The sequence below is a fragment of the Bubalus kerabau genome, chromosome 14 (genome assembly GCF_029407905.1).
Source record: "Bubalus kerabau isolate K-KA32 ecotype Philippines breed swamp buffalo chromosome 14, PCC_UOA_SB_1v2, whole genome shotgun sequence".
Taxonomy (NCBI): Eukaryota; Metazoa; Chordata; class Mammalia; order Artiodactyla; family Bovidae; genus Bubalus; species Bubalus kerabau.
In genome coordinates this window covers 57698549-57720831 of record NC_073637.1, presented here as the reverse complement: position 1 = coordinate 57720831, position 22283 = coordinate 57698549, and the positions used below count along the sequence as shown (strand labels likewise).

The 22283-nt window shown below is 39.3% G+C and overlaps 1 protein-coding gene across 5 annotated transcripts in view; it reads left to right on the top strand.

The window, feature by feature from the left end:
* Positions 1-22283, top strand: part of TRHR (thyrotropin releasing hormone receptor) — a 178163-nt gene that overhangs the window by 34047 nt on the left and 121833 nt on the right. The window contains exons 3-5 of one of the 5 annotated variants that reach the window (XR_008702325.1): positions 1793-1868; positions 4961-5125; positions 10621-10968. The exons of 2 other annotated variants lie outside the window; for them this stretch is intronic. The gene's annotated coding sequence lies outside the window, so the exon portion shown is untranslated. Of the gene's footprint in view, positions 1-1792; positions 1869-4960; positions 5126-10620; positions 10969-22283 lie in introns of those variants that run through there. 2 more of the 5 variants (XR_008702326.1, XR_008702327.1) reach the window with 2 other exon arrangements.

The following is a 22283-nucleotide window of genomic DNA, read 5'->3' as shown; positions in this document are numbered from 1 at the left end:
TGAGTGACTAAGTATGCACATATATAGCATCATGTCATCTGCGTAAAATGATAATTTTACCTCTTCCCTTCCAATTTAGATATCTTTATTTCTTTTTCTTGTCTAATTACTGTGACTGGGACCTCCAATACCATGTTGAATAGAAGTTGTGAGAGTGGACAGCCTATCTTGTTCCAGAATTTAGCAGGAAGGCTTTTAGCTTTCCACTGTAGAGTATTATGTTGGCTATGGGTTTGTCATAAATGGCTTTTACTGTGTTGAGATGTGTTCCCTTTATATCCACTTTGATGAGAGTTTTTATCATGAATGGATGTTGAATTTTATCAGATGCTTTTTCTACATCTATTGAGATGATCATATGGTTTCTGGCTTTCCTTTTGTTGCTGTGGTTGATATCACACTGATTTGTATATGTTGAACCCTCCTTGTGACCCTGGGGTGAATCCAACTTGACCACGGTGTATGATCTTTTTCATATGTTGTTGGATTCAGTGTGTGAATATTTTGTTGAGGATTTTTGCATCTATGTTCATCAAAGATATTGGCCTGTAATTTTCTTTTTTGGTAGTGTCGTTGTCTGGTTTTAGTATCAGACTGATGGTAGTCACTTAGAATGACTTTAGAACTAAATTTTAACAAATATTTACTACAACTATTAAGAACACAGATAATACTTATCAAGTCATACTCTGTGCTGGGCATTCTTCTAATTCATCTAATATTCACAACTACCCAGTGAGATTAAAAATAATTATTATTCCCATTTTAAAGTTGAAGAAATGAGATATAAGGGAGCTACATACAATGAAGTACCCAAAATATGGGAATGATTTAATAAGCCATATCTACACCACAGAATATGATCCACACATTAAGAAGAATGAATTAGAGCTATACTAACTGACTTAGAAGGATTTCCATGAAGTGTTGTTTCATTAAAATATCAATATATAGAAAATTGTGAATGATATGGCCCTATTTTAATAGAACAAAAACAAAAATGCCATATATATATATATATATATATATATCTTCATTGTATTTGATTCTGTGCATTAGGCATAGAATCATGACCAGTCAAAGGCAAACCTTAGGGGTTGGGGAGCAGTCAGCAAGGGTGACTGAGGAAAAATGATTAGAAAATGCAGTAAGAAGAGAAACAAGAGTGCAGTTTCCAGGAAACCAGATAAAGAAAGTGGTTCAAAAAAAAAAAAAGAAAGTGGTTCAAGAAGAGGAGTGGCAACAATTACTGCTGGATAGAGTAGAATGGAAACATTGGCTTTAGTAACATGGAAATAATTCATGCATTTATAATCTTTTCAAGATTTTTTATTGAAATGGGGATGGAAGCCTGATTGGAGAGGGTTCAAGACGGAATGGGAAAACTGGGGATATCAGAGACATCTATGGTCAAATCTTGCAAGAGAGTTTTGATTTAAGAAGCGAAAGGGTAATACAGTAATACAGCAGTAACTGGTAGGGAGTGCTTTGTTTTGTGTTGATTTTTAAGATGGTGATTTTTTCAGAATGGTTGTATGATAATGAGAACAATCTCGCAGAGGAAAATTGTTGATGGAAGAATGAAGAAGCAATTGCTAGACTGATGTTTTAAGAAAAAAATGTGCAAATGAATTTTAGTACACAGATGGAGGGAGATGGTCTTAAAAGGTATGTAAATGGTTCCTGTATCATAAACAAAGAGGAAGGTAGAGAATAGGTACAGATGTTGGGTGTTGGCAGATGAGGTGATGTATGTGTGGAAGCCATCCTCCAATTCCTTGTATTTTCACAGTGAAGTACAGAATCAAGGTCATCAGCTGAGAATGAACATGAAAGAAACTATTGGAAGTTTGAAGAGAGAGGAAAAGGTAAGGAATAATTATATAGGAGAGCAGTAGAATGAAGGAGTACAGAAATGCAGTAGGATTTCCTGTCAGCATTAATGTTCTTATTGAGGCTATAGATTTAAGGTGAGCACAAATATGATTTTTCTCCAGCCACATTCAGCAGCCCAGGTACACATCTGGAGAGAAGGTAGTATTGAATGTAAACAGTGCAGTATCAGTTCAGTTGCTCAGTTGCTTGTCTGACTCTTTGAAACCCCACGGACTGCAGCATGCCAGGCTTCCCTGTCCATCACCAACTCCCGGAACTTACCCAAACTCATGTGCATCGAGTTGGGGATGCCATCCAACCATCTCATCCTCTGTTGTCCCTTTCTCTTCCCGCCTTCAATCTTTCCCAGCATCAGGGTCTTTTCCAATGGGTCAGTTCTTCACATTAGGTGGCCAAAGTATTGGAACTTCAACTTCAGCATCAGGCAGGGTAACACAAATATTAGCCCTAGAATGGGGGAACCTATTATATAACAGGGATGATGAATAAAGAAAGGCGATGGGATCAAGAAACTATAGGTCCCAAATAGATCAAAGCTTTTTTGGAGTTTGGGTATTAAAGGGAATGAACTGAAAAGATAGGTGGCAATAGTCAGAGAGTGGTGCACTTAAAAATAAAGATCATGAAAGGGATGTAGCTTTTTTTTATTATGATTGACAAGCTCTAAAGACAATCATAGAACTGAAAAACTGAGATAGAATGAAGTTTCACAATCGTTAGAGGAGAGGAGGTTAAAAGACTGAGAAATAAGCTCACTTTACATGGACACTGAATCACCTGGGAGGAATGAGTGCCAGCTGTGTGGCAATCAATCTCCAGGAACAGCTTGGTGGTCTGTAGATGATGCCAACAGGAGGGGAGTGGATAGTTTCATATGATAGAATGTGCTTTAAAGACAGCGTTTCTTTGGAAGGAGACAGGGACAGTGATGTTGATGAGGAACAAGGAGTTCCTCAGTTACCTCACTTTTGAGCTGTGGGAGATTAAAATAAACAAAACACAGCCTCCTTTGAGGGTGCTGCAGAAGAAGCAGTTTCATTAGGGAAGAATTAGTCTGAGACAGAGCAAGCAGATGGTAATTGACTGAACAATGGCCTCCAAAGACATCAGTTCCTAATACTGGAACCTGTAAATGTTACCTAATTTGGTTGGGGAGATTTATGCAAATATATTTAAGAATCTTGAGGTGGGGAGTTATCCAGGTGGGCTCTAGTTGCAATCACCGGTATCCTTATAAGAGCGAGAGGCAGAGGGAGATTTAACAGATAGAAGATGCTAAGAGAGGGTGTTATGGTGATGGATCAAAGAGAGTTGAAGATGTTTCCTTTGACATCTGGAGTGATGTGACAAGTCAGGGAGTGCCAGCAGCTATCAGAAGCTATAAGATGCAAGGAATAGATTCTCCCCTAGAGCCTCTGGCATGGACACAGTCCTGCTAACCCTTTAATTTCAGCCCAATGATACTGATTTCAGATTTCTGGGCTTGAGAATTAAGAGAACAGATGTCTGTTGTTTTTCGGTCACTGAGTCTGTAGTGCTTTATTATAGCAGCCATAGGAAACTGACACAAAGGTGAAGCAAAGAATCAAAGAAGAGAAAGGGAAGAGAGTGGACTTTGTTGATTATGGACTTTAAGCTCCAGAGAGCACAGAGGAAGAGGGAGGAAAGAATTAGAGAGAACATATGAAGTTTTACAGAGCTGAGAGCCTGAGACAAACTTTCAATTGTTGGGTAATGGGTGGCTACCTGTTAAATAGGGATAAGTGAAAGTGAAAGTGAAAGTCACTCAGTCATGTCTGACTCTTTGTGACCCCATGGGCTATATAGTCCATGGAATTCTCTAGGCCAGAATATGGGAGTGGGTAGGCTTTCCCTTCTCCAGGGGATCTTCCCAACCCAAGGATCAAACCCAGGTCTCCTGCATTGCAGGTGGATTCTTTACCAGCTGAGTCACAAGGGAAGCCCAAGAATACTGGAGTGGGTATCCTATCGCTTCTCCAAGGGGTCTTCCCAACCCAGGAATCGAACCGGGATCTCCTGCATTGCAGGTGGATTCTTTACCAACTGAGATATCAGGGAAGCCCAAATAGGGATATAAGAGAGTGATGGAATTAGCACTGATGACCTAAGAGGTAGACTTTGACAGGAGGAAAATGATATACATATATACATCTATAAACGATAATTATGTACATATATCTATTTATAAATAGATAAATTTACATATATTTGACTGTATATGCATAATATGTGTATATATTTATATGCGAGTTTATATGTAGATTTATCATGTGCATATATATATTCATCTATGTATATGAATGTGCATATTTGCATATTATTTTTAAATCATGGAGGAAATTAGAAGTGTAAGAGTTTGAGTAGGATAGGAAAAATAATGGATACAAAGAGGAGAAGAAAAATGCTGGTACTTAGAAAACAAAGCAGAAAGTGAAAGAATATGTAAGGATCACATTTAAGCATTTACGTAAAACTGCATAGGTGTGTATATGTATAAGGAATTTTTTAAATTAATTTAAAATAAACTTATAAAATCATAGTTTGTATAGCAATGAAAGTGCCAAAAGATCTTTTTTAAAATTAGATTGAAACATAAACGATGCTAACAATCTGATCTTAGTTTCCCCTGCATTTGCTCTGGCTGAGCGCTGAAGAATTGATGCTTTTGAACTGTGGTGTTGGAGAAGACTCTTGAGAGTCCCTTGGACTGCAAGGAGATCCAACCAGTCCATTCTGAAGGAGATCAGCCCTAGGATTTCTTTGGAAGGAATGATGCTAAAGCTGAAACTCCAGTTCTTTGGCCACCTCATAAGAAGAGTTGACTCATTGGAAAAGACTCTGATGCTGGGAGGGATTGGGGGCAGGAGGAGAAGGGGACAACAGAGAATGAGATGGATGGATGGCATCACTGAGTCGATGGACGTGAGTCTGAGTGAACTCCGGGAGTTGGTGATGGACAGGGAGGCCTGGCGTGCTGCGATTCATGGGGTCGCAAAGAGTCGGACACGACTGAGCGACTGATCTGATCTGATCTGATTTGCAGTTCACTGCATTTGTGATTCTAACTGATCCAGTGTGTGCAGACAGTTCAACACACAACTGTTCCAGCCCTCTCTGAAGCCCCTACTTTTTGTCTCTGAAAGGAGGAGGCTGCAGTATTCAGTGGCATCTGTGTGCTAAAAAGGAACTTGCCTGAGACGATCTTAAGGTAGGTCTACTTTGAGAATCTGGTCTCAAAGGAAAATATGACTAAAAATTTCTGAAGATAGGTATTTACTTTAAAAGAATAGCCTGGCCATCCAAATTTTCTTCTCAGTACCATTTGTTACCAAACAGGCTTATGATTTCAAATCTAGGGTCTTTTCTTGAATGAACTCTAAACAAGCTGTTTCACTCTTTTGCTGGGCAGCTAAAGGCATTGTACTTTTTTAGCATCTCTCACCCCTAAAATCTCACTCATGTAACAGTTTCATGCAAGTCTTGAGGCTATGCAGTCTTATCCTGGATCTTCATTGCCCAGAGATAGAGAAAAAAAATACACTGAGGATTGCTAGTTTCTGTGGGATTATCATACATCATTTCTACTTATATTTCTACTGCTCATGCTAGTCACAGACTTTGGAGCTAGACTACCTAGGTTCAAATCCTGGTTTTACTACTACCTGGCTATGTGTTCTTAGGCAAGTGACTTACCCTCTTTGTGCCTCTGAGTCCTAAACTGAAAATGTGATAACAATCAATAGCAGTGACCTCATAAGGTTGTTGTGAAGACTAAATTAATCAATCCTCACATTGTACTTAATTCTTAGTACATAGTAAATACCAAGTAAATTGAACTGTCATTATTATTATAATTGGTAGATATGTGGGGAAATAATCCCCCTAAAACATGGATGTGCAGAGAAGGAAGAAAGAATGAGATAAAAACTAAATGAGGGAAACGAAAGTCAATGACCTGTGTCAGGATTTGAGAGACTGGAAATATTTTGGAAGAAATGAAGACCCTCAGAAAAATCACACAAAAAGAATAAAAGTAGGGGTCTGGTGACCTGAATTGTGTGGATATGCAGAATCCATAAAGTATACTCTGGGGGTCAGGAAAGTTAAGTAATGAGTATGTGTGGCCACAGTTGTAGAGTTCTGAGGGAAAACAAACCTATCTGTAAAATCACTTTCAATAAGCCTAAAAATGCATCTCTCAGTAAAGTTAGAAAACAAAAAAATCCCACAAAAATACATACTTCCATTGTGCACAACAAGAATGAATTCAAATGGGAAACAAACACATCTTTACACATGCTATTCAAAAATTTACTGGGACAACAAAACTTCCCTGTAACTAGCCAAGTACATACTCCACTTACTTACCTGCTAGTCCAATAGCTTGAAAAATTGGCTTTTAATCTTGCCTTGCCCAAGGACAATGTTCTCATTCTGAAAGGAGTTTTCAGCCTCAATTGATAAATGCCTCTGCTTATGTTTGTATATTTTTATCTTAGAGAATACTGATGAATTTTTGGCAGACAGGGGACTACTAATGAGACACATGGGCTCACAATCTTCTTATCAGTCTTTTAAATTAGCAGTCAGATGTCACAGAACATAGCACACCTTTCACGAGTACATATTTGTATTGATGGAATTATTCTGTTCAGATTATTTCTGGAATTTCCCAATATAAAGTGGAATTTGGTTTGAGATAATACTGGAGATTTTATGTGGACTTGTAAAAGGAACTTCTCAGCTTTACTTTCTGTCTTCTGGAACACTTTCAAAAAATTGTTTGGGTGGCCTTAGGCAGGGTCTTTTAGAAGGCAGTTTCTGTGTGTGTGGATGATGGCCTATTCAAAGAGAAGTGCCAAAGGAGAGTTATCAAAATTGTCATTATATTCGATGTTGATATTTGTTTTATTTGCTTTGCAGTAAAAAAGTAATATAACTATGTCAGTTCCAACACAATTAGAGAACTTTTAAAAAGTGATGCACTGATTGGCACTTGAAGGTGATGTCTGATGGAATGAAACAAAAGTTCAGCTTGTGTAACAGGTATCTTCATCTTCCAAAACCATGTTCCCAGTTGAGTAGCCCTGCCTTCCCCTCCCCACTGCCCTCTGCATATTAGTTATTTGGCAAGCATTGAATATTCTCCTGCTATTCTTTTGGTACTGAGGATAGAAAACTAATATGATATGCATGGTTGTTATCCTGAGGAAAAGTTTTCACAAAATGATTGGAGCCATTGAACAAAAAAGCAGTTTTTAGATGTCGTTTCCTCTCAGAAGGAGCAACAGAAGTAGAGTTCCAGTGCTATGGGCTGAATTGCGTCCTCACAAATTTGTATGCTGAAGCCCCAATCTCCAGTACTTCAAACTGTGATGGTATTTGGAGATATAAGGCCTTTTAAGATGTGATTAAACTAAAATGAGGCCATTTCTAATCCAATTTGATTGGTATCCTTCTAAGAAAATGAAATTTAGTCACACAAGGGAACAGAAGGATGCACAAGCCCATAGGGATCAGCATCTGAAAACACAGGGAGAAGGAGACCATCCACAAGACAGGGAGAGAGGTCTTCCGGAGAAACTGTTCCCAACTGGGTCCTTGGACTCTTTAATCAAGAAATTGATAAGAGGCCAGATAAGAAATTCACACAAGACTTGACTGGGGGCTGCAGCACAAAGGCGCAAAAACAAGCGACAGGTGCCCTGCTCACTCCCAGAGGAGGGGCGAGCTGGCTCTTTGCCTGTGGTAACAACAGGAGGGGTCTGCAGGTTGGGCAGGAAGAGTAGCTTAGGTGGTCTGCCCACTCCCTGGTGGTGTTGTGTGCAGGGACCATGGGCAGTACCTGCTTTCACTCCCAGCCTCTCAGGAGTAGCAGTTGGTTCGTGGCCATTTCATTGTGTATGTAATTGCCTACTACACATATGTGCAGTTCTTTATAGTTTCTTTGTATGCTGTTGCTCCAGGAGACGTCTGTCCAGGTGTAAACACTCTGGTAAAGGGTCCCAAATCCCAGCTTATCTCAAAACTAACCCTGCTAATACCTTGATCTTGGACTTCCAGCCCTGGAACTGTGAGATTCTACTGTGACATTTTGTTATGGCAGCCCAGCAAATGAATGCACCCACTTTGCTAAATGGGCTACTCAAGATGACCTACTCACCACCAAATTTTTGTACTAGACCCTTTCAAAATAAAATTGCACTAGACAAAGTTAAATAGGAAAGAAAAGCTTTATTCAAGACTATTGATATAAGTGTCAGGTAGTTAGAATAGGAAAAAGGAGTCCAGAATGGTGGTTTCTAAAAGACAAAGAAGGGAAACCCCATTAAAATAGAACAAAGGAAGGTCCAAGCCTCGAGTGAGGACCTCCAGTAAAACAAACAGCCCTCCTGGCTAGCCCAATTTATATAGGGCTGGCTCAGGGGGAGGTGAAAAAAAAAAAAAAAAAACATAAAAAGAGTAGCCACAGGAGCTGCTTGTATATTTTTGAGATTAATTCTTTGTCAGTTGTTTCGTTTGCTATTATTTTCTCCCATTCTGAAGGCTGTCTTTTCACCAGCTCAATTCCAGAAAAATAAATGACCCAATCAAAAAATGGGCCAAAGAACTAAACAGACATCTCTCCAAAGAAGACATACAGATGGCTAACAAACACATGAAAAGATGCTCAACATCACTCATTATCAGAGAAATGCAAATCAAAACCACAATGAGGTACCATCTCATGCCAGTCAGAATGGCTGCTATCAAAAAGTCTACAAACAATAAATGCTGGAGAGGGTGTGGAGAAAAGGCAACTCTCTTACACTGTTGGTGGGAATGCAAACTAGTACAGCCACTAGGGAGAACAGTGTGTAGATTCCTTAAAAAACTGGAAATAGAACTGCCTTATGACCCAGCAATCCCACTGCTGGGCATACACACCAAGGAAACCAGAATTGAAAGAGACACGTGTACCTCAATTTCATCGCAGCACTATTTACAATAGCCAGGACATGGAAGCAACCTAGATGTCCATCAGCAGATGAATGGATAAGAAAGCTGTGGTACATATACACAATGGAATATTACTCAGCCATTAAAAAGAATGCATTTGAATCAGTTCTAATGAGGTGGATGAAACTGGACCTTATTATACAGAGTGAAGTAAGTCAGAAAAAAAAACACCAAAACAGTATATTAATGCATATGTATGGAGTTTAGAAAGATGGTAACGATGACCCTATATGCAAGACAGCAAAAGACACACAGATGTAAAAAACAGTCTTTTGGACTCTGTGGGAGAAGGCGAGGGTGGGATGATTTGCGAGAACAGTGTTGAAACATGTATATTACCATATATGAAATAGATCGCCAGTCCAGGTTTGATGCATGAGGCAGGGTGCTCAGGGCTGGTGCACTGAGATGACCCTGAGGGGTGGGATGGGGAGGGAGGTGGAAGGAGGGGTTTAGGATGGGGAACACATGTACATGAACCATGGCTGATTCATGTCAATGTATGGCAAAAACCACTGCAATATTGTAAAGTAATTAGACTCCGATTAAAATAAATTCATTTTTTTAAAAAAAGAAGAGCCAAAATTGACACAGGGGCTTCTCTTCTCTTAGAGTCTTTTGGATCAGCCTGCCTTCATGCCTCTCAGATGTATTTTCCTTTGCTTGCCAAATAAAACTGTGCTGTAACATGGAGCTGTACCACTGGTCTGCCTGTCGCTTCTGTGGCGAGACAGAACCAAGGAAATTACAAACACCCCTGACACAAGGAAGAGAGACTGAACTCAACTCCCTCAAAAAAAGGCAGAAGAATTTTTAAGCCCTGGTTGAGTGAATGGAAAATTACTGTAGGACTAGGAAGGTTTATCAGTGGGATCAGCACAATAGGTTATTCTTGAGTTTGCAAATGTCTCTGTTATTAGGCCATCTGTGTTTACTAGTTGGTCTCCACTGAAGTTAGGTTCCTATCCTGCCTCAGAACTGGGAGCTGGGGTACTGTTTCTGTCAGTATTTATTAACACTTTTCAAAGAGATTATTTCCTGATCCTTGAGAAAGACATTCCTGGGTTTAAACCTGGCAAGAGGTTGGGGGAAGGCTTTCATATATTTCAAAGGGCACAGAAAGAATTTATAATTGGAAGTTTCTAAAGTAAATGCTCTAAGGAAAAGAAGGTCAGGGGGCTATGGTAGGAAGAAATCTATCTAAAGTTTAGCTGCTCTGAGGGGAACATTACAGCCATCTCAGCCAACCCATTTGTAATGGAACAGGCTGACCTTTAGTCCCAGAAAGGCATTAGGTTCCCAGCCATTGATTTGCCTCTGAGTTCTTGCAAATTGGTGTCCCTGGACGCTGTTGTAATGGGACAGGATGTATCCCATAGTCTTGAACTAAAGAAATACCAGTCATTTCACAGAGGCCAAGCAAGCGAAATCAAAAGGCATGAAAATAACCCTTTACTATTGCCATTCTGGGCTTCTGCTAATGATGCCTTAGGCTGGATTTGATTAAATCTGCATCCCATTTCCCACCTCAAATCACTCAGAGCCCAGCAATTACCCAGCAAGTGCTTTCCAAACAGCAAATGTAGGATTCATTTCCTTTTAACTTCTCCATCTGTTTCTTTGTTTTAAAATAACGCTGCTTTAAAATTGGTGCCACCAAGGAAAACAGGTAATGCTCTGTTTTCATTTTCTTTCCTCTGCCAGGAGGTCCTTAGGCATTGAAAGAAAATCCCTCTGCCTTGCAGCCCCAGAAAAGTGCATACCGGTGTGACAGCATCTATGAATACATGGGAAATTACCATGTAACCGCCGCCTACAAAACTCCCGTGGGACGCAAGCCCCGGAAATGCACGTAATGATGGTTGTAGTTACAGACTCGAGTCACAGCCCGTTGCTAGCATACAAATAAGCTGTCCTGTGGTGCTTAGCAGTTGGACACCTTAAGAAAGAAAAGTTTGGGGTTTTAAGTGAAATCTCAGTGTTTCTTGCTGAACCCTGGGGGTTTTTCACAATCCGAAGAAGCTATACAGACAGATTCCTCTTTTCTTAGGGTAAAAAAACAAGTGAATTAAATTGGATGATTTATCTTTCGTGGATCTGTCTTTTCTGGAACTATAAAGCCAAAAGGCTGAACACTGTGATCCTGGCCTCTCCATTTAGAGGGAAGAACAACATAGTGTAAAAGACACATTAGACTTCCAGATATATGCCGTTCTCATCTATAAATATCTTCATTGTAATTGTTGGTTTCCTATTAGGATAAAGGCATTCAAAGTTTGCTTTGAATAGCTCGGACTGGCTTTCTGCCTTTTGGGTTGCTACAACTTTGCTATTTCCAAGTATGTTGTAACCAGAGAAGAGAAATAAAAGAGTGAAAGTGAGATTAGGCCTTTGGTAACAGCTCACCCCCAAGTGTTGGTCACACACCAAAGACACCAGTGTGTGGGGGCAGGGAGCGGGTATACGCTCCTCTTTCATGCCCCACCCCAATCCTTACCAGGTGATTTACCTTTTTTTTTTTCCTTTTCCCTGCCCAAGTCAACTGCTACCTCCAAACTAGATGACCCTTAATTCTTTTACCTTTTCATGTGTTTTTCACATTAAATGATTTTGGAGATGCAGGACTAAATGATTTGAAGTAAACATAGCCTTTCACTAACATGACTGAATCAGAGCATGATCTAATCATGATTAGATACTAATACATTGCCTCATATGTAGATGGTGGTGGTGTTCCTGCACAGACTTGTAGATCTAAAAGTATAAATTCAATGACAAGAATATTCATTCCACAAATATTCATTGGCCCCTCTGATACAGTAGGTGCTGGGGATACAGCTGTGAAAAGAGAGCGGGGCCCTCCCTCACAAGGCTTCCAGTTGTTCTAGTAAAACAAATAATAATAATTAGAAGGAAAGGTAATAAAGCTCTTATATTTCCTGGTGGTAGCCCCAAACCCAGTCTTGGCTAAGTGTAGTTAATAACAATTGAAGGACCTGGACAAGACAATCCAGATGTGGCAGCATGACCTTTAATTTGAAAACTGCACAGAATTTAGTCAGATAAAGCAATGTGTGAAAGAGATCCCAATAAAGGGAATAGGGAGAAAAGATCTAGATGTTTGAGGCAAGAGAACATTCCAGAGAGAAAAAGAAATTGGAACATTCAAAGATTTTATAAATCAGAAACTAGCTGGATAAAGCAAAAGTGGAATGCTCAGGTTATGCTCTGCAGTCCAGAGCTGGCCTCTGGACGGTCTATCCTTTGTCCCAGATTAGCTTGCCCACACACAGGGCCACTGTGAGACCTCACCACACTTTCATAAAAACTAGAAGACTGCGTCTCCCACCTAAGTCACTCAGCACCTGCGTGCAAGTCTTGACCAAGAGAATTGAGACTGGTTTTCATCCCCAACTTGTACTTCCTATGGTCCCTCTAACCTTGAACCTGAATGTAGTTAGGTCCTTGCACATGGAGACACACAGCTTGCCTTTTGTTTTGACTTTATCTATTATATGTCCTGAAATTCCACCAATTAGGTGTTAATTTGGTAGAATAATAGTCCTCTTAAAGAACTTTTAGGTGATTAAAATGTAGATAAACAAATTACTTTACACAAATTAGATCATCTTGCTTCTCCCTAGTTGGGACTAGTGGCACTGAGGGAACAAGAGTTTGAACTGAAGATGAAGGAAAGGTGAATTATTCTAAAGCATGATGGCTTTAGTGGGAGGAATGGCAATTTAGTAGAATTATATAGAGTATTTTATTAAAAGGTAGTATGAGTATGAGGCCTGGGAAATGAAAGACTAAGCAATCTTTGAGGAGAGTGAATGGAAAATGTGAAAGGGCCAAAAACTGACTTCACTTGTTCTAAAACGTGTCCTGAGATGACCCTGTCTCCAAGGGGTCGTGGTATTTTCTCTCCAGAATGCAGCCCTCAGACTCCTACTATTAATCCTATAGCTCAGGGACTTTGTAGGTTGTATTGATTTTTTTTTTTTTTAACTTCTGGCTGACCTGGAGACCTAATCACCATGGCTAATATTGTTTCAATGGATAGACATTGGAATTCCAAACCACCTTATAAGCCTGTATGTCAACTTGGAATTACCTTAAACAGAAATTAAGGCATATTCTTCTCTTAAAAGTGACTTCTGAGTGGTATGATTTAGCATTACATTTCAGTAGATCAAACAAAAACAAAGAAGCAAAAACACAAGAAGAAAAAGTTGTCTGGAATTACAGCTTGTGTAAGGCAGATTGCCTGGCAACCAAATAAACTCAATTCTGTAAATTTAAGTATGTACTAATTAATGTTAGGAGATCACAGGGACAAACACAGAGTCATTTACTTCCTACACACAATTTCATTTCACCAGTATTACTGGAAGATTTAGTTGAAATTTACATTTTGATTTTTAAAAAAGCCATTTGTGCTCTGGGTTCCCAGTGAAATTTAAGTTGATGCAACTTCAATGGGAGTCACATCAAGAAGTAGACACTGCTAGATGCTGAATGTGTATCACCTCCTTTAATCATTATAATAACTATTTATCATTCTTTATTAATCAAATATGGAAACTGAAGCACAAATCTAAGGTCACTCAGCTAGTAGGGGGTGGATATGAATTCTGTTTTACATAGTTCCATAAACCTTATTTTTTCTAACATACCATTTTGCTTTATTTCTTTTTTTCTCAATAATTCCTAAATGCTTACATATACCAAATGTACTGTGTCCCCACTTATTCTTCATAACACAAGTCTGGAACATATAGCTATTTATATTTTATAAATTAAGAAACTGAGATTCAGTAATGTTATGTACATTGGGTATGTGGCAGGTCGTAACAGAAGTGTAAAGCTAAATTTTAAAAATCAGCTTCAGTTCTTCTACTCCCCAAGAGCTGCCTTTTTCAAGATGTTCTATCCTGAACTCATTAAAACACAATTATGCCACTTAAAACTGGTGCTCTGATTCTTTCCAAACTTACCTGCCTTTGGCCTCCCCCTCAAAAGCATGTTCTCTCTACCAGGGGATCCTCCCAACAGAGATCGAACCTGGGTCTCCTGCATTGCAGGCAGATTCTTTACAATCTGAGCCACCAGAGAAGTGGGCAACAGTAGAAAAATAATCTCATATATTAATCCAAGCTATATTGATGGCTGATTAGTGAGTCCTTTTATTACAGCTGATCCTTGCAGATTTCCTAGGACACAGCAGAAGACAGAGAGTTCCAAGCCACTAGAATGACCCTCTCTTGTTGGGATATTAGATCCTGAAGCAGAGCTGGTGAGGGCAGACACACATTTGAGCAGACTACCTTCACTATACTCCTAAAATCACATGATAGATAAGTAAACGAACCTAGGACATATATGGATATTATGACAGAAGACTCTTGTGGTGTTTGCTTACATTAATAAATATATCACTTAAAACAGCACAACAGAGCAAGGTCTCATGAACCTACAACAGATCTGGAACATTCTTTGGTTCTAAATTTCCTCTCTTTATAAAAGGATGGAAACTGTCTTTCTCTAGTCAGGAAGATCTCATACACAGGTGATAATCTGAAAGAACAGTTACAAAAATGAGGTTAAGCAGGATGGCAGTCTTGAATTATAGTATTTTTTCTATTTCACATATTTGAAAACCTAACACTAAACTGTATAAAGAAGGTATAGTGATTTCCCATTAAATTAAAAGGCTGTAGACAGCATAAAAAATAGAAAGAAAAGCAGCAAACAAAAAACCCCCCAAAATCCATTCTGTTTTTCTTTGGGAGAAGCAATACCTACTTAGTTTCTTAGACTGCCTCTCTAATAAAGTTAATAATATTTTCTTCTTGTCTACTAGTTTAATAAAATATTGGGCTACAAGTCTGGGGATGAAGAAGTGATACGCCTTAAAACTTAATTGAATTGTGGCTTCAAACTTTGTCCTTAAGTTTCTTCTCCTCTAGGCCTTCCATCTCTGCTCTGCTACATGTGAACTTTCTTTGCGGGTTTACCACATGGCTTGGCTAAGATGATGACTGGAAGCTTCAGGCTGATAGCCTACCAGCTTAGAAAACACCAGTTAGAGAAGAGTGCTACTTTCCCTCAAGCCAAATTCCTCAGATTTACAGTGATTTGCTAGTTTTTTATCATATGCCTGTCCCTGAACCTAATAGCAAGTTGAGTCCCTGATGGCCAAAGCTGGCTCATTTTGGACTTCAGCTGCGAAGAGTAGTATCAACCTGGGCAGAATCCTAGGGACTGAAAAAGGGAGAAAGTGGTCCCCCAAAGAAATGGTGGACAGTTCAAAAGACAAAATAAACTACCACAGGTGTTATTTCAAAATAGTGGGTAGGTTAATTCATTGAAAAATTCTTTTTTTTTTTTAATTTTATTTTATTTTTAAACTTTACATAACTGTATTAGTTTTGCCAAATATCAAAATGAATCTGCCACATGTATACATGTGTTCCCCATCCTGAACCCTTTTTACTACAAAGGAAAAATAAAACATAAAATGTATTAGAAAATGTTTTTAAAAATTATGTATCAAAGACATAGCTGTTGATTCAGATATGATTAAGGTGCCTTTGATAGTGTGCAAAGAATTATAGGTAGACCAATAAAAACAAAGAACACCTTTTTCTTTGAAGTGCATTTAATGTGTCAGATTGTGTTATACCCAAGGTTGGTAGGAGGGAGTGTTGACTAACAACCTTTGATTAACAATGCAATGACAGCATAGTCATGAGTAGGAAGAACTGAGCAAAGTTCTCAGGTTTGTGTGACCCTGCGGTTCTTACTTTAGAGTCCATAATACCAGAAGAGAAGCATGTGTCCAGAGAGAATTTTAAATGGAAATAAAGGAGATTCTGCATATGAAACTCATACAACAGGATGAATCAGTTCCAAGACCTAGAATGTGCCCCCTCTTCACTCCTAACCAGCTAGCTCTTTTTCAACTCTAACCGGTGCTGACCACCTATCCTGAAAGAGCAGGGGGCTAGAGGATCGGCTGGCCCAGTTGATGCACTGGCAGGTAATGCTTTCAGCTGTGGAGCAGAAAGAAAATGGGGACTGCAGGTGAATTGTAGACAACAACAAACTTACTCACGAGGAACACTCAGAAGACAAGTAGAGTGTCTTACAACCAGCTCCTAAGCAGCGGCTCACCGACAAAGGGCAGACGAGAGACGGGATTCGGGGAGAAAATCCTGAAGAGAGCTCTGAGCTCATGGAGCCTGGAGAGAAATCCTTTCCTTGAGATCCTATCACCTGTGCTCACCAGCTTTGAAGAACCAAGCTGACTGTTTTCTCCCTGAAGCTCTCCCAGCCCATCGGCCCCACGGAGACAGCAGGGTCCTTGGCTGTGGTTTCACCCACGCTGTCGGAGGTCAGGAAAGAAAGATCCTCAAAGCAAAATTAAAGCAAAGCAAAATTAAAGGTGTTGTAGTAACCATGAGAAAAAAGAACACCTATATATGCATCAGATCAGATCAGATCAGATCAGTCGCTCAGTCGTGTCCGACTCTTTGCGACCCCATGAATCGCAGCATGCCAGGCCTCCCCGTCCATCACCAACTTCTGGAGTTCACTCAGACTCATGTCCATCGAGTCAGTGATGCCATCCAGCCATCTCATCCTCTGGGGTCCCCTTCTCCTCCTGCCCCCAATCCCTCCCAGCATCAGAGTCTTTTCCTATGAGTCAACTCTTCACATGAGGTGGCCAAAGTACTGGAGTTTCAGCTTTAGCATCATTCCTTCCAAAGAAATCCCAGGGCTGATCTCCTTTAGGATGGACTGGTTGGATCTCCTTGCAGTCCAAGGGACTCTCAAGAGTCTTCTCCAACACCACAGTTCAAAAGCATCAATTCTTCGGCACTCAGCCTCCTTCACAGTTCAACTCTCACATTCATACATGACCACAGGAAAAACCATAGCCTTGACTAGATGAACCTTTGTTGGCAAAGTAATGTCTCTGCTTTTGAATATGCTATCTAGGTTGGTCATAACTTTCCTTCCAAGGAGTAGGCGTCTTTTAATTTCATGGCTGCAGTCACCATCTGCAGTGATTTTGGAGCCCAGAAAAATAAAGTCTGACACTGTTTCCACTGTTTCCCCATCCATTTCCCATGAAGTGGTGGGACCAGATGCCATGATCTTCATTTTCTGAATGTTGAGCTTTAAGCCAACTTTTTCACTCTCCACTTTCACCTTCATCAAGAGGCTTTTGAGATCCTTTTCACTTTCTGCCATAAGGGTGGTGTCATCTGCATATCTGAGGTTATTCATATTTCTCCCAGCAATCTTGATTCCAGCTTGTGTTTCTTCCAGTCCAGCGTTTCTCATGATGTACTCTGCATATAAGTTAAATAAACAGGGTGACAATATACAGCCTTGATGAACTCCTTTTCCTATTTGGAACCAGTCTGTTGTTCCATGTCCAGTTCTAACTGTTGCTTCCTGACCTGCATACAAATTTCTCAAGAGGCAGATCAGGTGGTCTGGTATTCCCATCTCTTTCAGAATTTTCCACAGTTTATTGTGATCCACATGGTCAAAGGCTTTGGCATAGTCAAAAAAGCAGAAATAGATGTTTTTCTGGAACTCTCTTGCTTTTTCTATGATCCAGCGGATGTTGGCAATTTGATCTCTGGTTTCTCTGCCTTTTCTAAAACCAGCTTGAACATCAGGAAGTTCATGGTTCACATATTGCTGAAGCCTGGCTTGGAGAATTTTTAGCATCACTTTACTAGCGTGTGAGATGAGTGCAATTATGCAGTAGTTTGAGCATTCTTTGGCATTGCCTTTCTTTGAGATTAGAATGAAAACTGACCTTTTCCAGTCCTGTGGCCACTGCTGAAAACCCAAAAAAACATAGGTCTCAGACTGTTTTGTTAGCTGCAGGCATAAAATGGATTGCATTTTGAAAGAGTGAGTAACAGTTCTCAACTTTTAGGTATAGCTGAATACTTTTTAAATTCTATATAATGTAGTGGATTGTGGTGCAGGATGGAACTTCTGTCATTGCACTTTTGAATGTACAGTTATTTCCCAGAAGCTTACAGAAAAATCCTCAAGTGCCATCAAGAGGTCTTTGCTTTGTTTCCTAAGGCCATCTCTCCATCTGGGGGGACACCACCTCTAAATCAATATTACTACCCAATTGAGAGGAATATAAATAAGTCCTCCCACCAGGAACAAGTTAGAAAAGAAGCCAAGACTAGAAAACTGAGATACTTAGTCCAAGGGATCTCAGTCAGATAAAGGGGAGGAGGATGTATAACACTTAAGGGATAAACAGCATCAATAGCTTGGTTTTTAAGAGAGAAAATTGGTAAATAACTAGGCTTTTTACTAAGTGCAACAAATCCTGCTAGTAATAGACTCTGATTTGTAAGGTACTCAAAGAGAGACTTTGGAGAAGGCAATGGCACCCCACTCCAATACTCTTGCCCGGAAAATCCCATGGATGGAGGAGCCTGGTAGGTTGCAGTCCACGGGGTTGCTAAGTGTCGGACATGACCGAGCGACTTCACTTTCACTTTTCACTTTCATGCATTGGAGAAGGAAATGGCAACCCACTCCAGTGTTCTTGCCTGGAGAATCCCAGGGACGGCGGAGCCTGGTGGGCTGCCATCTATGGGGTCGCACAGAGTCGGACACAACTGACGTGACTTAACAGCAGCAGCAGCAAAGAGAGACTTAACAAGCTTTTTTCTAAAACACAGACAAGAGATGCTCAGAGATGATAACCAAGTATAAGGGCAGCATCAACAGTGGAAAATGGTGCCCATGGAGAGAGCGCAACAAATTAAGCCTCAAAGGATTTTCAGATAGCGGGAGGATGAACCTAGCTCTCTAAACAGCTGAACATTCAGAACCATCTTGGGAAAAATGACCAGTGAATAAATTAATCAAAATATGTATTTTTAAAGGTCTCTGCAATTAAATGTGTATTTTTAATTGAACTATAAACCAAAATTCCATGAGCAACCTATTTGATTTATTTTCCTTCTGTTATTTTTTAATGAACTCTTTCCTTAAAAGTTACAAATTAAGAACCATAAGTACATATTCTCTGAGGCATAAATACCTGACTCAAACAGAACCTGAAGATGGATGGACCTTTGTCTTTGCCTGGTTGCTATCTGGTCCACAGGGAGGAAGAACCCTTAGCTCCCATTTAGCTCATTTACTCTTACTTGCTATATATAGACAGAGCAAAAGGGGAACAATAGAATTATTCTGGGATAATTAATAATCATCATCATCAATAATTAAGTTGGATTTGTCAGACTACATAGATGTAAGCCTACCGAGACTAAGTTTTGTACTTAGTTGAAAACCCATCCTAAGAAATCAGGAAATGGATAACTCTGAAACTCTATCACTGTCTACAGCTATCAGTCCTAAAGTAATAAAATCCTTTTGCAAATAGGTTTTCTCTCCCTTGCCAAAGTCAGATAGTAAGAGGGCAAAGAAAAGAGTAAGCAAATCAAGGGTCCAAGTATGGGGGGAAAGGTGTCACTGTCGTAGTAACGTCTGAGACCCTGCAGTGCAGATCTGGCCAGCCCTTTGTCAGTCGAGAGAAACCTGAGGTTCTCACTGTTTAGCTGATGTGAAAGGTGAGCAAGCAGATGAGAGTGGAGATGTCCTGTTTGACAAGATAGATGAGTCAAGATGTTTCATGCTTTGTGCACTTCTGCTCCCAAAGCAGCATTGGAAACTCAGTCACTCTACATTTCTCCATTTACAAAAAAAAAAAAAAAATATATAGTATTTACCTCCCCTTCTACCTCACCGCTGAGTTTTCCAAATTTAGCTCAGCAGTGAGGTAGAAGGGGAGGTAAATACTATTTTTTTTTTTTTTTTTTTTTGCCAACAAGGGTCCATTTAGTCAAGGCTATGGTTTTTCCAGTGGTCATGTATGGATGTGAGAGTTGGACTGTGAAGAAAGCTGAGCGCCGAAGAATTGATGCTTTTGAACTGTGGTGTTGGAGAAGACTCTTGTGAGTCCCTTGGACTGCAAGGAGATCCAACCAGTCCATCCTAAAGGAGATCAGTCCTGGGTGTTCATTGGAAGGACTGATGCTGAAGCTGAAACTCCAATACTTTGGCCACCTCATGTGAAGAATTGACTCATTGGAAAAGACTCTGATGCTGGGAGGGATTGGGGGCAGGAGGAGAAGGGGACAACAGATGATGAGATGGCTGGATGGCATCACCAACTCGATGCACATGAGTTTGGGTGAACTCTGGGAGTTGGTGATGGACAGGGAGGCCTGGCGTGCTGAGATTCATGGGGTCGCAAAGAGTCGGACATGACTGAGAACTGAACTATCTCAAAGATGTCTTCTGAGAAATAACCAACAAATCTCCCACCATGCCCTTCTTGATTGATGTGATAAAAGCACTAGTAAGACTAAAACTAACTTCTTTTGAAAAATGTTTCTCTGTGCTATTGAAAAATATAGTTACAGCTAGTCCTAAATTTAACTTAATTATTAAAGTATAAGCAAGTTCCAAGTTCTAAATATTTGAATAGAGTTTAGCAACTTTAAATATTAAAATTTGACATTTAATTTGCAGTTCTACATGGTAAAGCATTTCATAATATCCTTGTGCCTTTTATTAATGTGACTTATAGAAACAAACTGTAAGTAGCATATTGAAACTTATTTATTGGTTTAGGATAATAGCATTGCTCAATCATGCACAACATATTCTTATTCTGCTGCTGCTGCTAAGTCACTTCAGTCTTGTCCAACTCTGTGCGACCCCATAGACAGCTAGACCTAGTCAAGAATGAACAGTGACTACCAAGACAAATTAGGTCCTATAGTCAGCAGAAGAAGGTCATAGGGTCATAAGAAAACACACATATACACACAATTTGTCGATTTGTCTTTAAATGAAATTTCACTGCTTTTTCCCCCATCATAACTTCCATCCAAGCTATTAAAATCCTAGTTTTACATGTACATATGTATCTCATGAAGAACTTGTGAAATATTCGCTTTTAGGTGGCTGCATAAGATTTGCTATTTTTAGTTCACATATATTTTCTAAACAAAAATGATCTCATCACTCTTCAAAAATTAGAACTTTATCCACATTACTCTGAGCAAAAAGAAGATAGTTTAATTTTAACAAAATATGATTTCAAAGTTCAGTGTTAAAGAGGAACATGAAACATTAATGCTTAGTTTCCCTGGAAAGTTCTCTTTTGTACTTGTTTACTCTATCAGCAAAATCAATTTATACAATTATCTCTAACAAAATATGCATACAAAAATCAAATTATACCCTGCTAACATCTTCAGTATAATTTTGATTCTTATATGAGATAAAGCTTAATAAATCAGTATCTTTAAACAAAATATTGCTGATAAAAGTGAGTTTCTCTAATGAGGGAAAGTTTGAGACTAAACGAACAACTATTTGTGTTAGATCTTAGTTTTAATTCCTAAAAAAGGGAAATGAAGCACATTTGTTCATTTCTAATTTTCTATATTCTGACTAAGGTGGTATAAACAAATCTCTTAAATGAGCTGAAACCATGATACACATACACACCATTTAAATCTTACCACAATCTCAGTTCCCTGAAGGTCTTCTGAAAAAAAACTGAATTGTCTGCAATAATAATGAATGTGAGTGTTTTGTACCATCTAGACTGGAGTGAAAATGGCCAAATAAGTATTGAAACTTTCATTTCATATGGTTTATCATTTGCAATATATTTTGTGGTTGTGTTGTTGAGCAAAGTATAGACTTTGAAATATAAAGCTTTACTTTATGCTTTGGCACTAACCTTCCACAAGGTTAAAATGGATTTATCACTCACTCATGAGAGACATCTCAAACTCTCTAGCCCACTGGGGCAAAGAAAAAGAACTTTTTAAAACAATTTGGCCACCTATGATATGCTTGTAAAAATTATAATACGAGTCTGGGTAATGTCTGGCAATTCTTTTTCAGTATTGATTGATTTTTTAAAAGACTAGAGTTACATTCAACAATAGTCAATGGAAATCCAGTCACAAGTATTATGACCCACATTCAAGTTCTAGGTGATTGTCTCAAATCACATTGTCAACTGTGAAAAATGAAAAGATAGTTAAGAAGCTTTTTTATCAGTGCTGGAAACATTTCTACCAGGAAAGAAATATATGCAGTGCATTTTCTCATAGTGTAAATCTAGCTTACAAAACAGCTGATACAGCAGCAGTCTCTCTCTCGCTCGCTCACTCTCTCTCTCTCATTTCCTTTTTTTGACATCCAGTTCCTGAATTTTCTATTGTGATTCTAATAGTAGTCTACATATAGATGAGCCAATACTGATACATGTGCCACCTCCC